Genomic DNA, 14412 nt, shown 5'->3' with positions numbered 1-14412 from the left:
GTGCTGTGGGCTAATGCAGCCATTAGAGCCTTTGGCAGAGCCAATCTGCTGCCCGGCACAGGGCAGTGGGTTACAGAGTGCAGAGTGGCATGCCAGTGCTAGTCTTGGCCTGCGGCCAGGGCGGGCCTTAGCACTACCAATGCCTGGAGCGAGTCAACAAAATGTGCCGCCCCCACTCCCCTCACACCATGCCCCTGGGGCGTGGGGTTAGGGGGCTCAAAATTAAATCGAGCTCAGCAGCAAAACTAGCAGTGGCCCTGTATTTAATTAAGAGATTAACTCCCCGCTCTGTGGGCAGGGAGCAGGGAGTTGATCGCTTCAATAGAGCAACAGAGCTGTGGCTGCCAAACCCGCATGCTAGTTTTGACAGCCGCGCCATATTGTGATAAAATGAGCATTTCGGTTCAGCAGGGCGCCTGCTGAGCCTTCACCCACCGTGCCAGCTCGGGGGAGCCCTTGATAGACTCCCCCGAGCTGGTGTGGCATGGGGCTAATGGCAGGGCGTCCTGGGTGGTCGCCGAGCAGCCCTCCCCTAAGGCCGGCCATGCCTGCGGCTGTGCAGTCAGGGGGTGTACAAGCATGAAGTGTCGTGAGGGGCCTCCAAATGGGGTTAGTGGGTGCAATGGGGCAGGGAATGAGAGGAGGAGTGAGAAAGAGGGCGCAAGATGAAGGTCTAAGTTAGCATATGGGGCGGGGCATGAGGAACAGGGGACGCTCTGGTGGGGAATGACCTAACGAACAGGGATATGTGGAGCGCAGGGGGTAGGGGATGGAGTAAATGGCAATGCAGTTGACACAAGTGTGGCCCAGGAGTGGGCAACATCTGCCGGCGGCTTGTGGATTGTGTCTGTGCAGGTCCAATGGGAGCACGTTCAGCGTGGGTTGCAGAGATTTGGGGATAAGGCCTGGTTGCAACCCCTAGATTAGGCGTGGTGGCATATGAAGGTGAAGTGCTTGCACGTGGGGCTGGAGGGATGTAGTTTGTGAACATGTCAGGAAATGCGAGCCTGGTGGCCAGTGTGGTTGGTGAACGGAAGTTTCACGGTCAGGGACTCGGTGGTTTACAGGGCACTGGGGTTTTGCTTGCACAGCGGTTATGCCGGGAAGTTCATGTTATAAACTCATGGCCCTGGCCGAACACTGGCAGCCTTCTCATCACAAGAGTAGGGTGGTCTAAGGCCCTATAGAAGGACCAGAAGCTCTGAGAGGTGTTCTTGTTGCAGTACAATGGCATGAAAACGTGACTCCCTCTGAGCTGGTTTCATGGCAACATGAGGTTTTTTCAGCCGGGTGGTCATAGAGGATACGTGAGGGGCAGTGTGCACTTTGTTTGTGTACATTTGCTCACCATGATTTCGACCATTTTGTTTTTGCTGAAATGCTGGCATACTCTCAAGTCCCATTTCTAGCGCACACGTCTCTACCCCCTCACCTCATCACCCCTAAACCCTCCTCCCTCCCCCACACACACATATTAACATATAAATACACAAGTATGTGTAATTGGTCGAATTCGAGCAAAAGTGCACACGATTAGATTGCTGTCGGAAACAAACATGACACGTCTTTCCTTTCTTGTAGTTCCTTGTGCAGCGCAGAAAACTGCAAAGAAGGTGGCAGAGATCCCTGGCCATTCAGTCATACACTGAGCTGAGATCCACACTGAGAGAGGTCATATGGTAGGTGAAATAGAGGGGTCCCCCTTCTGAGCGACAAAACCATATTTGGGGGCAAGGCCCAACGTGCCTGGCTCAGTCTTAGAATGGCAAATAGCTAGCTAACTTTTAACAAACATGTGGCTCAAGGAGTGGCCTAACAGACATGGTTGATTTGTTTTACCTGGCAAGAAGGGAGCAAGATTTATTTTAAAGGGTGTGTTAAATATAAATAATCAATCAAGAGTTAATAAATGGACTAAAAAAAATGTAAATATAAAAATGTTATCAAATCAAAATAGGTCATTGCAGGTGGCAATCCCCCAGTTCTTTTGAAGGAAATCCATTATTCTCATGTAGTAATTAATTTTTAAATAGAAAGACTTAAATATAACAATATATCAGAAAAATCAAGGAATGTATTCTCTATACTCTATATTCCCATCAAATTATTACTAAACAAATAATTCACTCCAAATGCATGAAACAGATAACGAATTCTCAGCGTGGGGCGATGCTGGTACTAGGCAAGAGCAGTGTTGTCACTGATCATCTTGCCATTGACGTTTGTCTTGGAAATCAGGTTGGAAAGTCAGCTCAGAGTGCTTAAGGACCCTCCTGGGCTCAGCTAGAGGTAGAATTGGACAGCCGTGGCTACCACTTTCCTGAGTGAGGGGTATATTGGTGGTGATGCAGGAATATCTGAAGCAAGCTCATGCCATCATGTGTGTACTGGTGCTGAAATGGTCCAGTTTGAACTTGATTCTTCACATGCACAAGTACCAATTGATTCGCAATATAAGGACTGGAGAACATAATGACTACAAATAGGTATCTTGTGGAGAGGAGGCCAGTGGAAGTGTGCTCATGGATGGATGGTGCGGATGGAGTTTCTCCCCAAGAAAGTGCAGAGGTACACGGATATTAGCAGAGAGGATATATCTTCTGCCTGCTGAAGAAACCCACATTTAACCCGGAAAACCTGGTCAACTAACACCCCATCAAGAATCTCCACTTCCTCTACACAGCGATCAGAAACAGGCCTTTTGCTGCCAGTTACCCTGTGTCTGGAACCAATATAGATAAGACGGCTCCCCTCCATTCTACCCTTCAGGTAGAACATGAAGACCCTACTCTTCAAAGAACATCTCGTCACTCCACCCCGCTCCCTTGTACCTCTTCCAGCTCCTGTGCTACACCTGCATCATCCATGTAATCCCCTAGGCGCAGGCTCATCTACCACAAAGAGCGTGCCTGCCTCTCAAGCAGGTCTGGCCTCGCCACACAGGCAATGTCGAGAACCCCCCATCCAAATCGGGTCATATCTAGGAGACTGAGGCTGGAAAATGAAATTACTGTCAGTGTTCTTCGAAAACATCTCCTCTGTCCATGCATCTAAAATACAAAGGATGCTTTTTTGTAAGAGCCTCAAATTGAACCAGATCAAGTACTCCCCTAGACAAACTTTCTTTAAAACAAAAACTACTTTGATGTAGCATGAGCTGGGTCTTTTCCTGCTCAATCTAGAATTGTGCTCCATGACGACTGAGATCCCACTCCCACCTCCACTACCACTTTGCTCCAACCTTATCCAGGGACTTTAAAGTGAGTAGTTAATGGGGCCCCTTTTTCGCAATCTTACATTTTGACAGGTATGCATGCCCCCTTGGTGTCTTTAGTGCCGGCCCCTTTTGATATGGTTTTGATGTCATTTTAATATACATTTTATATTTAAAAGATATCAAAATGTGTTGATATCGATTTGGTATCAAATCTATATTTGATATCAAGTGGGTATAATTTATATAACTTTTGATAAAGTGAATATACATTTTATATAAAAATGCTGTAAACACAGGAGCAGCGTGTTGTGTTGCTTGGTCGACTATGGAGTGCGACGTGGGCTCTGAAGACAGAAACTGTGAACTTAGGGTTTTGCGTTTTGATGGGGCAATGATATCAGAGAGGGGTTTGTCCTTTAATGTGATAGGAAACGGATATTGACACATTTTGATACACATTTTGATATCTTTTTTATATAAATGTGTTTAAAAAAGTATTTAAAAATGAATCTTTTTAGTATACACATTTATATAAAAAATAATATTTTTACTATAAAATGTATATACAAATGTATACAAAACATATTTTTCATATAAAAATGTATAAACAAATTAATATGAAAATCAATATGTTTTGATATAAAAATGAATGTAAGATTTCTAATTAAAGTTGCCTCCAAAACAAAATTGGTATCAAACATTTTCATATCAAATTTGATATAAAATGTATATCAAAGTGATATCCACTGGCCATAAAGTCTATATATAGTATAGATGAGGTTATAGCATTCCAGACGATTGCTGGGGTCTAAAAATAACCCACTAGAGTTGAGTTAGCCTCATGGCCTAGTAACACTCAGGCAGATTTTATATAGACTCTAAATAGAGGCTGGCAGCCCAAAACACAAATGTCTGCGTGTACAGTATGTGGTACAGAGGCTATACAAGTCAAACTATTTAGTTTGACAATACATGTTTCTTTTAAATAATGAAAGCGGTTTGTTTATAACTTAAGTGTCCTCACCAGAGTTATACAAAAGTCCAAACTATTGCTATGGCAAAATATAAATGAGAGAACACAAGGCGTCTCCACTAGAGTTGCACAGAAGTCTGCTGATCTAGACAGGATGTGCAGATAGCCCGGTTCTCTTAGAATGAATGCTGTTTAAAAGGTCTGCAGGGGCATGCAGAGAGAAATGACGATGCTGGTCAGCTGTGAAACAGGCCTGCTGTGGGCAGGGGTTTTTATCTGCCAAACTCAAGACTTTTACATTGTCCCCCAGTGCAGCAGAAAAGCCAGATGACGGGTCTGATAAGGCCTGATGAGCTGGACGGAGCATATGGGGAGTGGGCCTGCAAAACACAATATTGATATCTATGACTGCTCAGAGATGGCTAGGTAATTTTAGTTTTGTTATAAGGGTCTATTTAATACAAAGTAAGCACAAATATATTTATGTATTTGTGGATAAATGATTTTGCACAGGGATGGGCCACATTTATTTTGAAACAGAGAGCTAGGGGTGTTGATACCAAGCAACATGGGAGTGAATGTAGGCTGTAATGTTTACAAAGCAGAATTTGGAAGTCAGCCAGCAGAAATAGCACTTTTAAGTTTTGGAAGATCCCCAGGACCTGCTGATTGATTCCCTGCGGTGTGGATAACTGGTTTGAACTGCTGGCAGCTTTGTGTGGAACCCTGTTATCTGAAAGGTTGTAACAGAGGATCCCCATGAAGGCTTTTAGTCTCTTTTAGGCAGATTATTCCCAGAAAGAAAAATAAGGTGCAGTGTATTTACTTTTAAATTAAACAACTGCAGGCATTTAATGACAAGCTTGTACATTAAAAAAGTATTTGTAGCATTTTGTGATTATGTATGCAGGCCTTTAAATATGTTTTTAGGGTTGCACTCTGTATTAACAGAGCTTATCGATTTCAGTGTTACAAGGTTGTGCAGTTTACTAAGAATATTTTCTGTAACATTTAGTCACAAGCCTCTTTTACATTTTAAATGAGTGGCACTATGTTTTAAGCAATTTAATGAGGGGTGTTTTACACTATGGAGGTTGAGAGTAGTTCTAGCCTGTTTGTATGTAACAACCAGCACAAATATATAAAAGTTATATTTGCAATTTAGGCTCACGGCCTGGACAAAACGCTACAATTGACATTTTTCTGTTTTATGCAAGGAAAGAGCTCTGGGTGTTAGGTAAGGCTTAAAGTGCTAGGACTCAATGTTTACATGTGCAAGCCACAATCTGTGCTTTCTTAATTCAGAGCTAGAGATGTTATAGGATGTGCTAGCAATTTAAATGACAGTTTTTAACTTCAACATTGTCTTTTCCACAAAATATCGACGGCGCCGACAATGTGGATTTATGATTTGGCAGACAGTGTATGACAGGGTTTGCGTATGTGTCAGAGATCACACATTTAAGTGCTGCAGCCTAGATTTGTTCACACAAGCGGATGGAACTGTTGATTTTTTTTAAAATTGGTCTTAGTATGCGATCAGTGTCTTTGCAACACGCTGTGTGTTTTTACAGTTGCAATAGTGTTGGATCATATTTTTAAGAGGGAATTTGGTGTAGAAGCCAGCTTCTTTTAAGTTTTAGGACTGGGTCAGTTCCTGCTGTATATGGTGATGGGCTCACTACTTATTATCAACTATGTGCCGCAACCAACATTTTTGTTCCTGGAAGCAAAATGGTGTAAATGACAGCACTTGCTTTGTGGACGCAAGCTGTACAATTGACACAGTTTTAGCCCTGGGTGCAAAGCAGTAGAAAACACAAAAACATCTGTGCCTATTTTCTGTGTGCAAGGAAGCTCAGAGTGGTAGGACTCGATTTTTACATGTACAAGCTGCAATGTGTGCTTTGTTAATTCAGAATTAGATATGTGATAGGGTGTGCTAGCAAATTAAATGACAGTTGCTGTGATTTATTTTGTGCAAACCGCTGGCATGGTAGATTTTTTAATGGTAACTGTAGTCAAAATATTGGCGGTAGCAATTTAAATGACAGTTTTTAACTTTAGCATTGTCTTTTCCACAATATTGACAATGCTGACAAGGTGAATTTAGTTTGGCTAGCTGGGCCTGACAGGATTTGAGTATGTAGCAGAGATCACACATTTGGTGAAGTGCGATAGCCACAATTCCTTTATATAAACGGATTGAAATTTCTTAGGGGTTCTGCGCTTTGGTTGTGACGCTGACATTGCAACCTGCTGTGTGTTGCTAAAGTTCTTATATTGTTGGTGAATTTTCTAAAGCACTGATGTCCGTTGTGTAAAAGATGTTCTATTCTGATTCTACATTTGTCTTGTATTTTTAGTGATATCATGTACCCCAAAATATGGATGGCACAGAGGGTAGAGTCTGCAGAAATGGCCTGTGGAGCCCAGCACCAGGCACCTGTTGGATCTGTGGAGATTAGTTCATCTGATTCAACAAATCCTGGATGTTTTGAGGGCCCAAGGATGGACTTGCATGTTTTTGACAGATCAACAAGGATTGGTGATGGTTTGCAGCCTCTCGCAAGGCCTGACGCAATGGATCCGCCCAATGCGGCAGAGTTGTTCTTCAGATTTGGCAATGGGCACAGGTGGATTACAGCCCCGGCAAGGGCCGATTAAATGTTTGGGGGGCCCATTGAGTGATAAAGGAGCGTCTGCGACCCATGGGGTATTATGGCTTCTGCGCTGTTCCCTCATTGGATGGTGACAACCAATGTCTTGGAAATGGTCTGACAAATGAATGCCTATCCGGGGGCTTGGTAACCACCCCCATGTGTTCCAACAGTTCAACAACTCAGGATAGCCCATTTAACACGTTTCGAGCCCTGCATCGCTACAGGGAGAGGCCTGGTTTCAAACCCTGCCCATGACGTTTATTACCCACCACCGGCGCACTCGAGGGCTCTACCGTTTATCACAGGGCACTTAAACGCCCAAACCTCTTTGGCCAGGGTAACTATAGTGGCCCCGATATTATCAGTGTCTTCAGGCATACCTGCCGCTGGTTTGGGGGTGCAATCCTGCATTAAAAATGTACAACCGCAGGCCAGACTGGTGCTGAAGCGGGAGCAGGGTTGTAGTGGTGTGAATTCAGGATGCACCAAGCAGCAAAATCTTGTGAATGTTTCCAGTGTCCTGAGACAGCCACAGCGTTGTGTGCCCCAACTGCGGCTCAGTAAAAATGGGCAGAAGAACAAGACACATGGTGTTACACCTGAGAAGGAGGGGGATAATTGCAAACAGGTGTGTGCAGCTGTGAGCTGGTGTGAGTGACGTGTTTGTAATTAGCGATGACGAAGGCGCTGAACCAATAACTAATTCTGAGAATAAAACTGTTGCGAGTTTTGAAGGCACAGCAACAATAGCTAATTTCGAGAATGCAACCATTGCTAGTTTTGAAGGCGAGAATAATACCTGCAGCACTGCCATTGTTCACAATTTAGAAAACCTAGCTAATGCAGCAGTTAAACCTGTTGACAACTCATCTGTTCATTCTCCATCTATTCACTGGGGCGAGCTTGCACAGAGTCTGCAGGAACACACTCGGGTGGTACTGAATGAGGGGTTTGTGGGCAGTGGAGTAACTTTGCTGAAAATGTTGGGGGGGACATGACATCTGAAGAAAAGGTGCCCCAGCCAAATTAATGGGGACAAAATAGTGTACCATGAAAGTTGGGGGGGACAAACACCCCTGTCCCCCCCTAAAATTACGCCCATGGTTGTGGGGTGTGTACAACCGGGTCTTATACCTGCTACCCATAGTGACACAATGAGCGAGTTAGATGCGTTGATGACTGCTTTGCATGGGAATGGGGTACAATTTAGCATCAGGCAGCCACCCTGGGAGTTTTCAGATACTACGTCTACCAGCTGTTATATAGCCCTTGATGCGCTTCTTAAGGATGCTGGCATTGTTAATATTGTCAGTGAAACAGGTGCATGTATCTATACTACTGACACTCAAGACACCAGTGTCATTAATATGGTCTCTGTTGATGCACAAGAGGAGGGTATGCACATGGATGGGGACGGGTACAATGCTGGTGTTATTAATATTGCTTCCGTTGCTGTTCAAGAGGAGGGTATGCACATGGATGGGGACGGGTACAATGCTGGTGTTATTAATATTGCTTCTGTTGCTGTTCAAGAGGAGGGTATGCACAGGGACGAGAAGGGGTACAATGCTGGTGTTATTAATATTGCTTCTGTTGCTGTTCAAGAGAGGGTTATGCACAGGGATGGGAAGGGGTACAATGCTGGTGTTATTAATATTGCTTCTGTTGCTGCTCAAGAGGGAGGCATGCACAGGGATGGTGCAATGTTGGTGTCATTAATATTGCTTTTGTTGATGCACAGAAGGGGGGGGTATGCACAACTATGTGGAGGGGTACAATGCAGATGTTATTAATATTGCAAATGACCAGGCGGAAAGTGTCCAACCTCAGGTTGATGCTCTCTCTGAGCTCACATCAACATCATACACTACTGGCAATATAGTTGTTAAAACACCTTCTAACAAACCCCCACCAACCCTGGCTAGTGATACTGTTGGTACATTTGAACAATCAGGTTATGTGAGAGTGTCTGTATTTGATGCTCAACAGCCGGGGGTTAGTAATATGGATGGTCAAACAGGTGTATGTATGGGCCTCACAAATGGCGGTTGTAAATTATATCCTACACGGCAACGCTGAACTCCCACACATACGAGCAGACACGCGAGCTAGACAGGGACTCTCCCCATTGGAAAGTCTCCACCAGAACATGCCACACCCACCCCCTCACACAATGGCAATTCACAGAGCACAGATATGGCCGGAAACACACAAATACTTAGGTTGAGAGGGACCCCAGCTCAGCCCCTATGGAGGAATAGATACCCACCTGAACTCAATAAGCTCCCAACATGGGCGAGCTGGGAGATAGCAGGAATAACCAAGGTCGGAGATGTGATACAGGAAGGTAAAATAGTACCCTTTGAGCACCTAATGCATCGGTTTGGTTTACCCTTGATAGAACATTTCCACTATAGACAAATGTCCCACGCACTGAGTACACACTTGCTGGCCCTCACGGATATGCCTGAATGCACACCAATCGAAAGAAATATTGTCCTAGACCACGTGGATGTGAAAACAACCTCCATAATGTACAATGCAATTTCCTCATTTGCAACAACACCCCTCTGTAGCCTAAAAGCCAAGTGGGAAAAAGACGTGGGCCTATTACAACCAGAAGACTGGACCGCAGCCCTAATGTACCCCAGAGAGGTTGCCATTTCTGCCAGAATCAGGCTTGTACAACTTAAAATACTACATACTACCCAAGGGTGGCGCTATATCGATGGGGGAAAATAACAGACCCTAACTGCCTGAGATGCCTTCATAAAGGGGGAACCTTCTACCATACTTTGGGGGAATGCCCACGAATCCAACCTTTCTGGCGGAGATGTTGCGACAGACTCTCGATGGTTATGGGCCAAGCAGTAACAATGGACCCAATACTGGGAGTGGAGGGGGATAATGAGATGTCCGGCTATGAAAAACTAATGTTTTCAAATGCAACAGGCCTGGCCAAAAGGAACGTGGCACAACTATGGGGCTCAAATATTGTTCCATAATATGAACAGTGGGTGGCAGATGTGGATGCGTGTATTGTAATGGAAAACAGGGTTTATACGGCCAGAGGATGCCCCGGAAAGGCAAATACAATTTGGCACAGATGGGAGGAGAAACAGTGAAATGCATAGGAGTGTCAAGAGGACCAGTAAAGGGGTAGATTTACGTACTGTGAACTCTATATACAATGCACCACAACTGACCGAAATGTGTTGAAGCACCCAGACAATGGGGGTCATTACGACCCCGGCGTTAAGGGGTTAACGGCACCGTAAAAGGCTACAGCGCCGTGAACCCCTTAACGCCTTACTACGAGGTCCCTTTGCGGCTCCCGACCTTAACGGCTGGTCTGGACCAGCCGTTAAAGTAGGGACCCGCAAAGGGACCTTGATGGCAATTACGGTACCGCAATTTGCGGTACCATAATTGCCGCCTTCCCCATTCCCATTGAGCCCTACGGGGAAAAAATGGGAATGGGGAAGGGCCATGGAGAAAGGGGGAATTACCGCCCCGCCAACCTTGGAATGGGGTGGTAATTCCCCCTTTCTCCATGGCGGACTCCGGCATGGACCATGGTGCTATTAGCACCATGGTTTAGCGCCAGAGTCCTAATGAGGGCCAATGTACCAATCCTGTGACCTGTGATTTATGTTTTTGTATGCTTGTAATGTGTAGTCTATTGTTGTTTTCAAAAACCAATAAAGTGTTATATTAAAAAAAAACTAGGTGTATGTATGATTGCCAAAGCAAGCACCCGGAATGGCTGTGGTCAGGATATGGGGACGGGTCACAATGTTGGTGATATTAACCTTTCAAATGCTGTCAACTCAAATAAAATTACTTCCGTTACATGTATAGCCATATATTGGTTATTCAAAAGAGTATGAATAAAAGAACCCACTTTAAAACAAAGATTTAGGAAAATGCTGGCCATTGTCAAATTTTCAAACCATACTGCAAGAAGGAGGGGCATGTGCATTCTATGGTTCGGGCATGTTTGAAGACATAGAAAGGAGGGCTTTTACGCTACTAAAGCATTTGAAGGGTGATACTACCACCTTATCGGCAGGGACTTGTGAGACAGCCATAGGGGTGTACACCGATACTACTGTAGCCAACGGGGCAGTTGGTGAGCCCAACACATTGGTAACAAGGTTGTCTTGTAATGCATCTTGTAAAACATCCACAGGGGTGCAGCCTGACACCGCACTAGACACGTCTCCACAGGTTGACAACAGCACACTAACCCCTGAGCCTCTCAGAGATTTGAAAAATCACACTACAACCCCTATCCCACAGAGACCCGATGTTTCTAGTACACCTGTGCTCCTGCCAATACCCTCCCTGGGTCTGATTGTATTATCAAGCATACCAGACGAGCCCACAGATTTGTGACTAGTAACTAACGAGTCCCCGTCAAACCAGTGTTATTAGAAAACATAAAACAAATCAACAACAAGCACACATCCCCCTGATCCTGAGAGGTGCTGGTGAAATTAAAAACACTGGTATTGTCACAGATGAGTTGATTGTCCATAGCGGGGGGTGGATATTTGTTTCAGCGCTGCCCTAAGGACCCAGCGCAAAACTTAAAATGGAGCAGAGCACAAGCTCAGAGGTGTCGGATATTTAAAATCTTTAAAAAAGCCAGCTTGGTTATATCCAGATGTGATCAGCCTAGCACACCGCAGGCACCAACCCCCCAGACACCAGATGCTCCATTTTATTTGGAAAGGGTGCAAACTTAAGTTATAAAACACTCTCGCGCATGGAGCATTATGAGGAATTTAGATTTGTAAACTTGGCCCATTTGCGCTCCCTGGGTCACGGACTAATGATCGTAACGGATGCTGTGGAAACTGTCGACCCCAGTGATTTTGTTCAAATAAGAATGGAGGCTAAGAGTTTAAACAGACCCTTGTTTACAAGGCAAACCCCTTGTGATACTTTCTGCGTTTTGCAGTTTTTGGCTTCTGCAAAGTAAGACCGAGATCCTGTGTTTTGCGCCGCTAAGAATTGTGGTGCTATTTGTTGGGCCACACTCATAACCGTTAACCAAAATTCTGCACAACCACATCATAAAAGCCAAAGACAGATGGTTATTACGTTTTGATCACGGGCCCTTAAACCTCTGCCTGGCATTTAGTCTCATAGGTTTAATCGAGCTGCTGAGCATAACAGATGCTGATATATTCGCAAAAGCTTTGCAAGTACTCGAGAAGCTGGGACTTCTGACGAACACTCCGGTAGGGCTTGGCCAACTGAATCTCCTAGAAAAGTATTGTGATAGACCCAAGAAGATACTCTGCTTTAACAATGGGGTGTGGTGGTATTTTACGCCATTGGCTAAAACAGAGAGAAACACTTTGTATGTTTTACACCACAACAACCATTTCTATCGTATAATCAATCTAAAAGGCTTTCTGGGGGCTAAACATCTCTGTCGGTACTGCCATCACATTAAAAAAAAAAAAACAGATAAAGTTGTCAGTATCACTGTCGCCTGTGTTTAAGAGAACATTATCAAACGCTTATGGAAAATCTTGCAAAATGTCCTCATTGTCACGTGTTCGCGAGGTCTCAGGCCTGTCTAGACACGCACATGCATCAAGCAGCATTGGCAGCTGTCATGTGCGAACTGTGCATTGACTGCCCCGCCTGCAAAAAAAGGCTTACCGAGAGTCATAACTGTAACAGAATAATCTGCAGGGAGTGCAAAGTTTCTATTGTAAACACGGCTGAACACATGTGTTACATGATGGCCAGTAGACATCAAAATAAAACCAAGGACTACATAGTGGATGACATGGAGGCCCACCAAAAGAATGTAACCCACCAGCCACAAACTATATCTATGCCAGACATCTAACAGGTGACAGCTGTTGGGAATTTTCAGACGTCTTCTGTGTGGCTGCCTTTGTTAGCACTTTTGTAGTAAGCAAATTCACGACCTACACATTTCTGGCACATAATTCCAAAGACTATCACCCGGGGTGCTAAGTTTATGGCGATCTTTGGTCTACCTCTACAGATACGCTTTATCCACTCCTTGAACTTTTTGCTCATGAAACTCCGCAAGCTCCCAAGAGCTTTTAGTTTCCCAGGTTCAAAGGTCTTCTTTCTGCATCTTTTTGACATGGCGGCTAACCAGAACTACATATCCCCGATTCCACCCTGGACCAATACAGTGTTCAATACATGATGCCTAGCGAGAAAGGATTGCGTTGCCCTAATGGAGAGTGATACGGACACACCAGTTCTCTTTCGTGCTGATATTCGGGCTGCCCAGGGGTTTGCAGCCATAGTGTCTGGAGCGTGTTTAAAAGAACACTTTTACAAATGGTGCTATGGATATAAAACTGATGATCCCCGGCAGTATGCTTATAAATGTTTGAAATATCTCAAGCTGCTAACACGCTACGTAAAATATGTTATTTTTTCAACTCTAAATCTCTTGTAGATCTCCTCCACTTAAAGCAGCTGCTGACACAGATAAGAATTGACGTAGGGACTGAACAAGGCATGTCTAAAACATTATAGGCTATAGTTTCGGTGAATAACCCACTTTTAAAAATGAAGCAGTTTATATGCATGTTTCCGGTGGGTGTTAGAAGCATCGTTGAGAAAACACTTTGCAAGTGGGAAGGGATAAAGTATATCCAATTGAATGCCTAATGGAATGTCAACATGTTTGCTTATCGATGTGGCAATGTGCAATGTATCTGTGCAGTAATCCCATGTATTAAGGAACCTGTACAAGGAGTAGTCATCATGCAGCAATTGCCAAACCCCAATCTATTGAGACTACATTTTGAATAAAAATACATGTTTTAAATTAATGAAAATGTGTTGTTTATAACACCTAGTTGTGTCTTTATGTTGAACGGTTATGGGGCAAACATGCATGAAGTTGTTGGAAATATATTAAGACAAATGGTTGCTGACAGGTATGCAAGGATGTTAAGAGCTTATAGCATCATCTGTGAAAATAAAAAAGCCTGCATCTGGAACAACAGAGTTTTGCTCTGTATCTTAACTTACAATGTGTGATTAAAAACACAGAAACTGTTTCTTTAGCCTGTATCAGATTGCTGGTCCCGACCACATCCTAGCGTTTCACCTCGGGATAAAATAACTTTTTTAAAATCAACAAACCAGTAGGTGTTTTTATAAATAATAAAATGGGAACACGTAATAAAGTGCCAAACCATTTTATGAAATGAAACAATATTTATTTATATAAAAAAGACATATTTAATACAGAAAGGGAAAAAAAGATTTTGTACAATCAGGTAAATGCAGAGAGAAATAGTTTAAATGCAAAAGACAAAATAAACATGCGGGTTCAAACAAAGAAGTATCAGACACTCAGCTAGGAGGGGTGCATTGCCTGTGTGTCCTAGATAATTTAAAGGTAGAAATGGCATGGGAGCTGTGAAATAGTGAGGGGGCAGGTAAGAGATTAACAGCAAAATATTTAATAGCCGTAGGGGTACGTCAAGCTGCCTGGTGCCAATGTTCTTTTATTAAACACAATTCTGAACGTCTTTTGTAGA

At 43.9% G+C, this 14412-nt stretch overlaps 1 protein-coding gene across 1 annotated transcript in view; it reads right to left on the bottom strand.

The window, feature by feature from the left end:
- The window catches only part of NMNAT2 (nicotinamide nucleotide adenylyltransferase 2), a 539474-nt gene that overhangs the window by 339093 nt on the left and 185969 nt on the right, over positions 1–14412 (bottom strand). The gene's annotated exons all lie outside the window — the stretch shown is intronic.

This window comes from Ambystoma mexicanum, chromosome 1q (assembly GCF_040938575.1).
Source record: "Ambystoma mexicanum isolate Mex_15411 chromosome 1q, UKY_AmexF1_1, whole genome shotgun sequence".
In the NCBI taxonomy this organism is placed as follows: Eukaryota; Metazoa; Chordata; class Amphibia; order Caudata; family Ambystomatidae; genus Ambystoma; species Ambystoma mexicanum.
The sequence above is the reverse complement of the archived record's forward strand: the minus strand, read 5'-3'. Positions and strand labels throughout refer to the sequence as shown.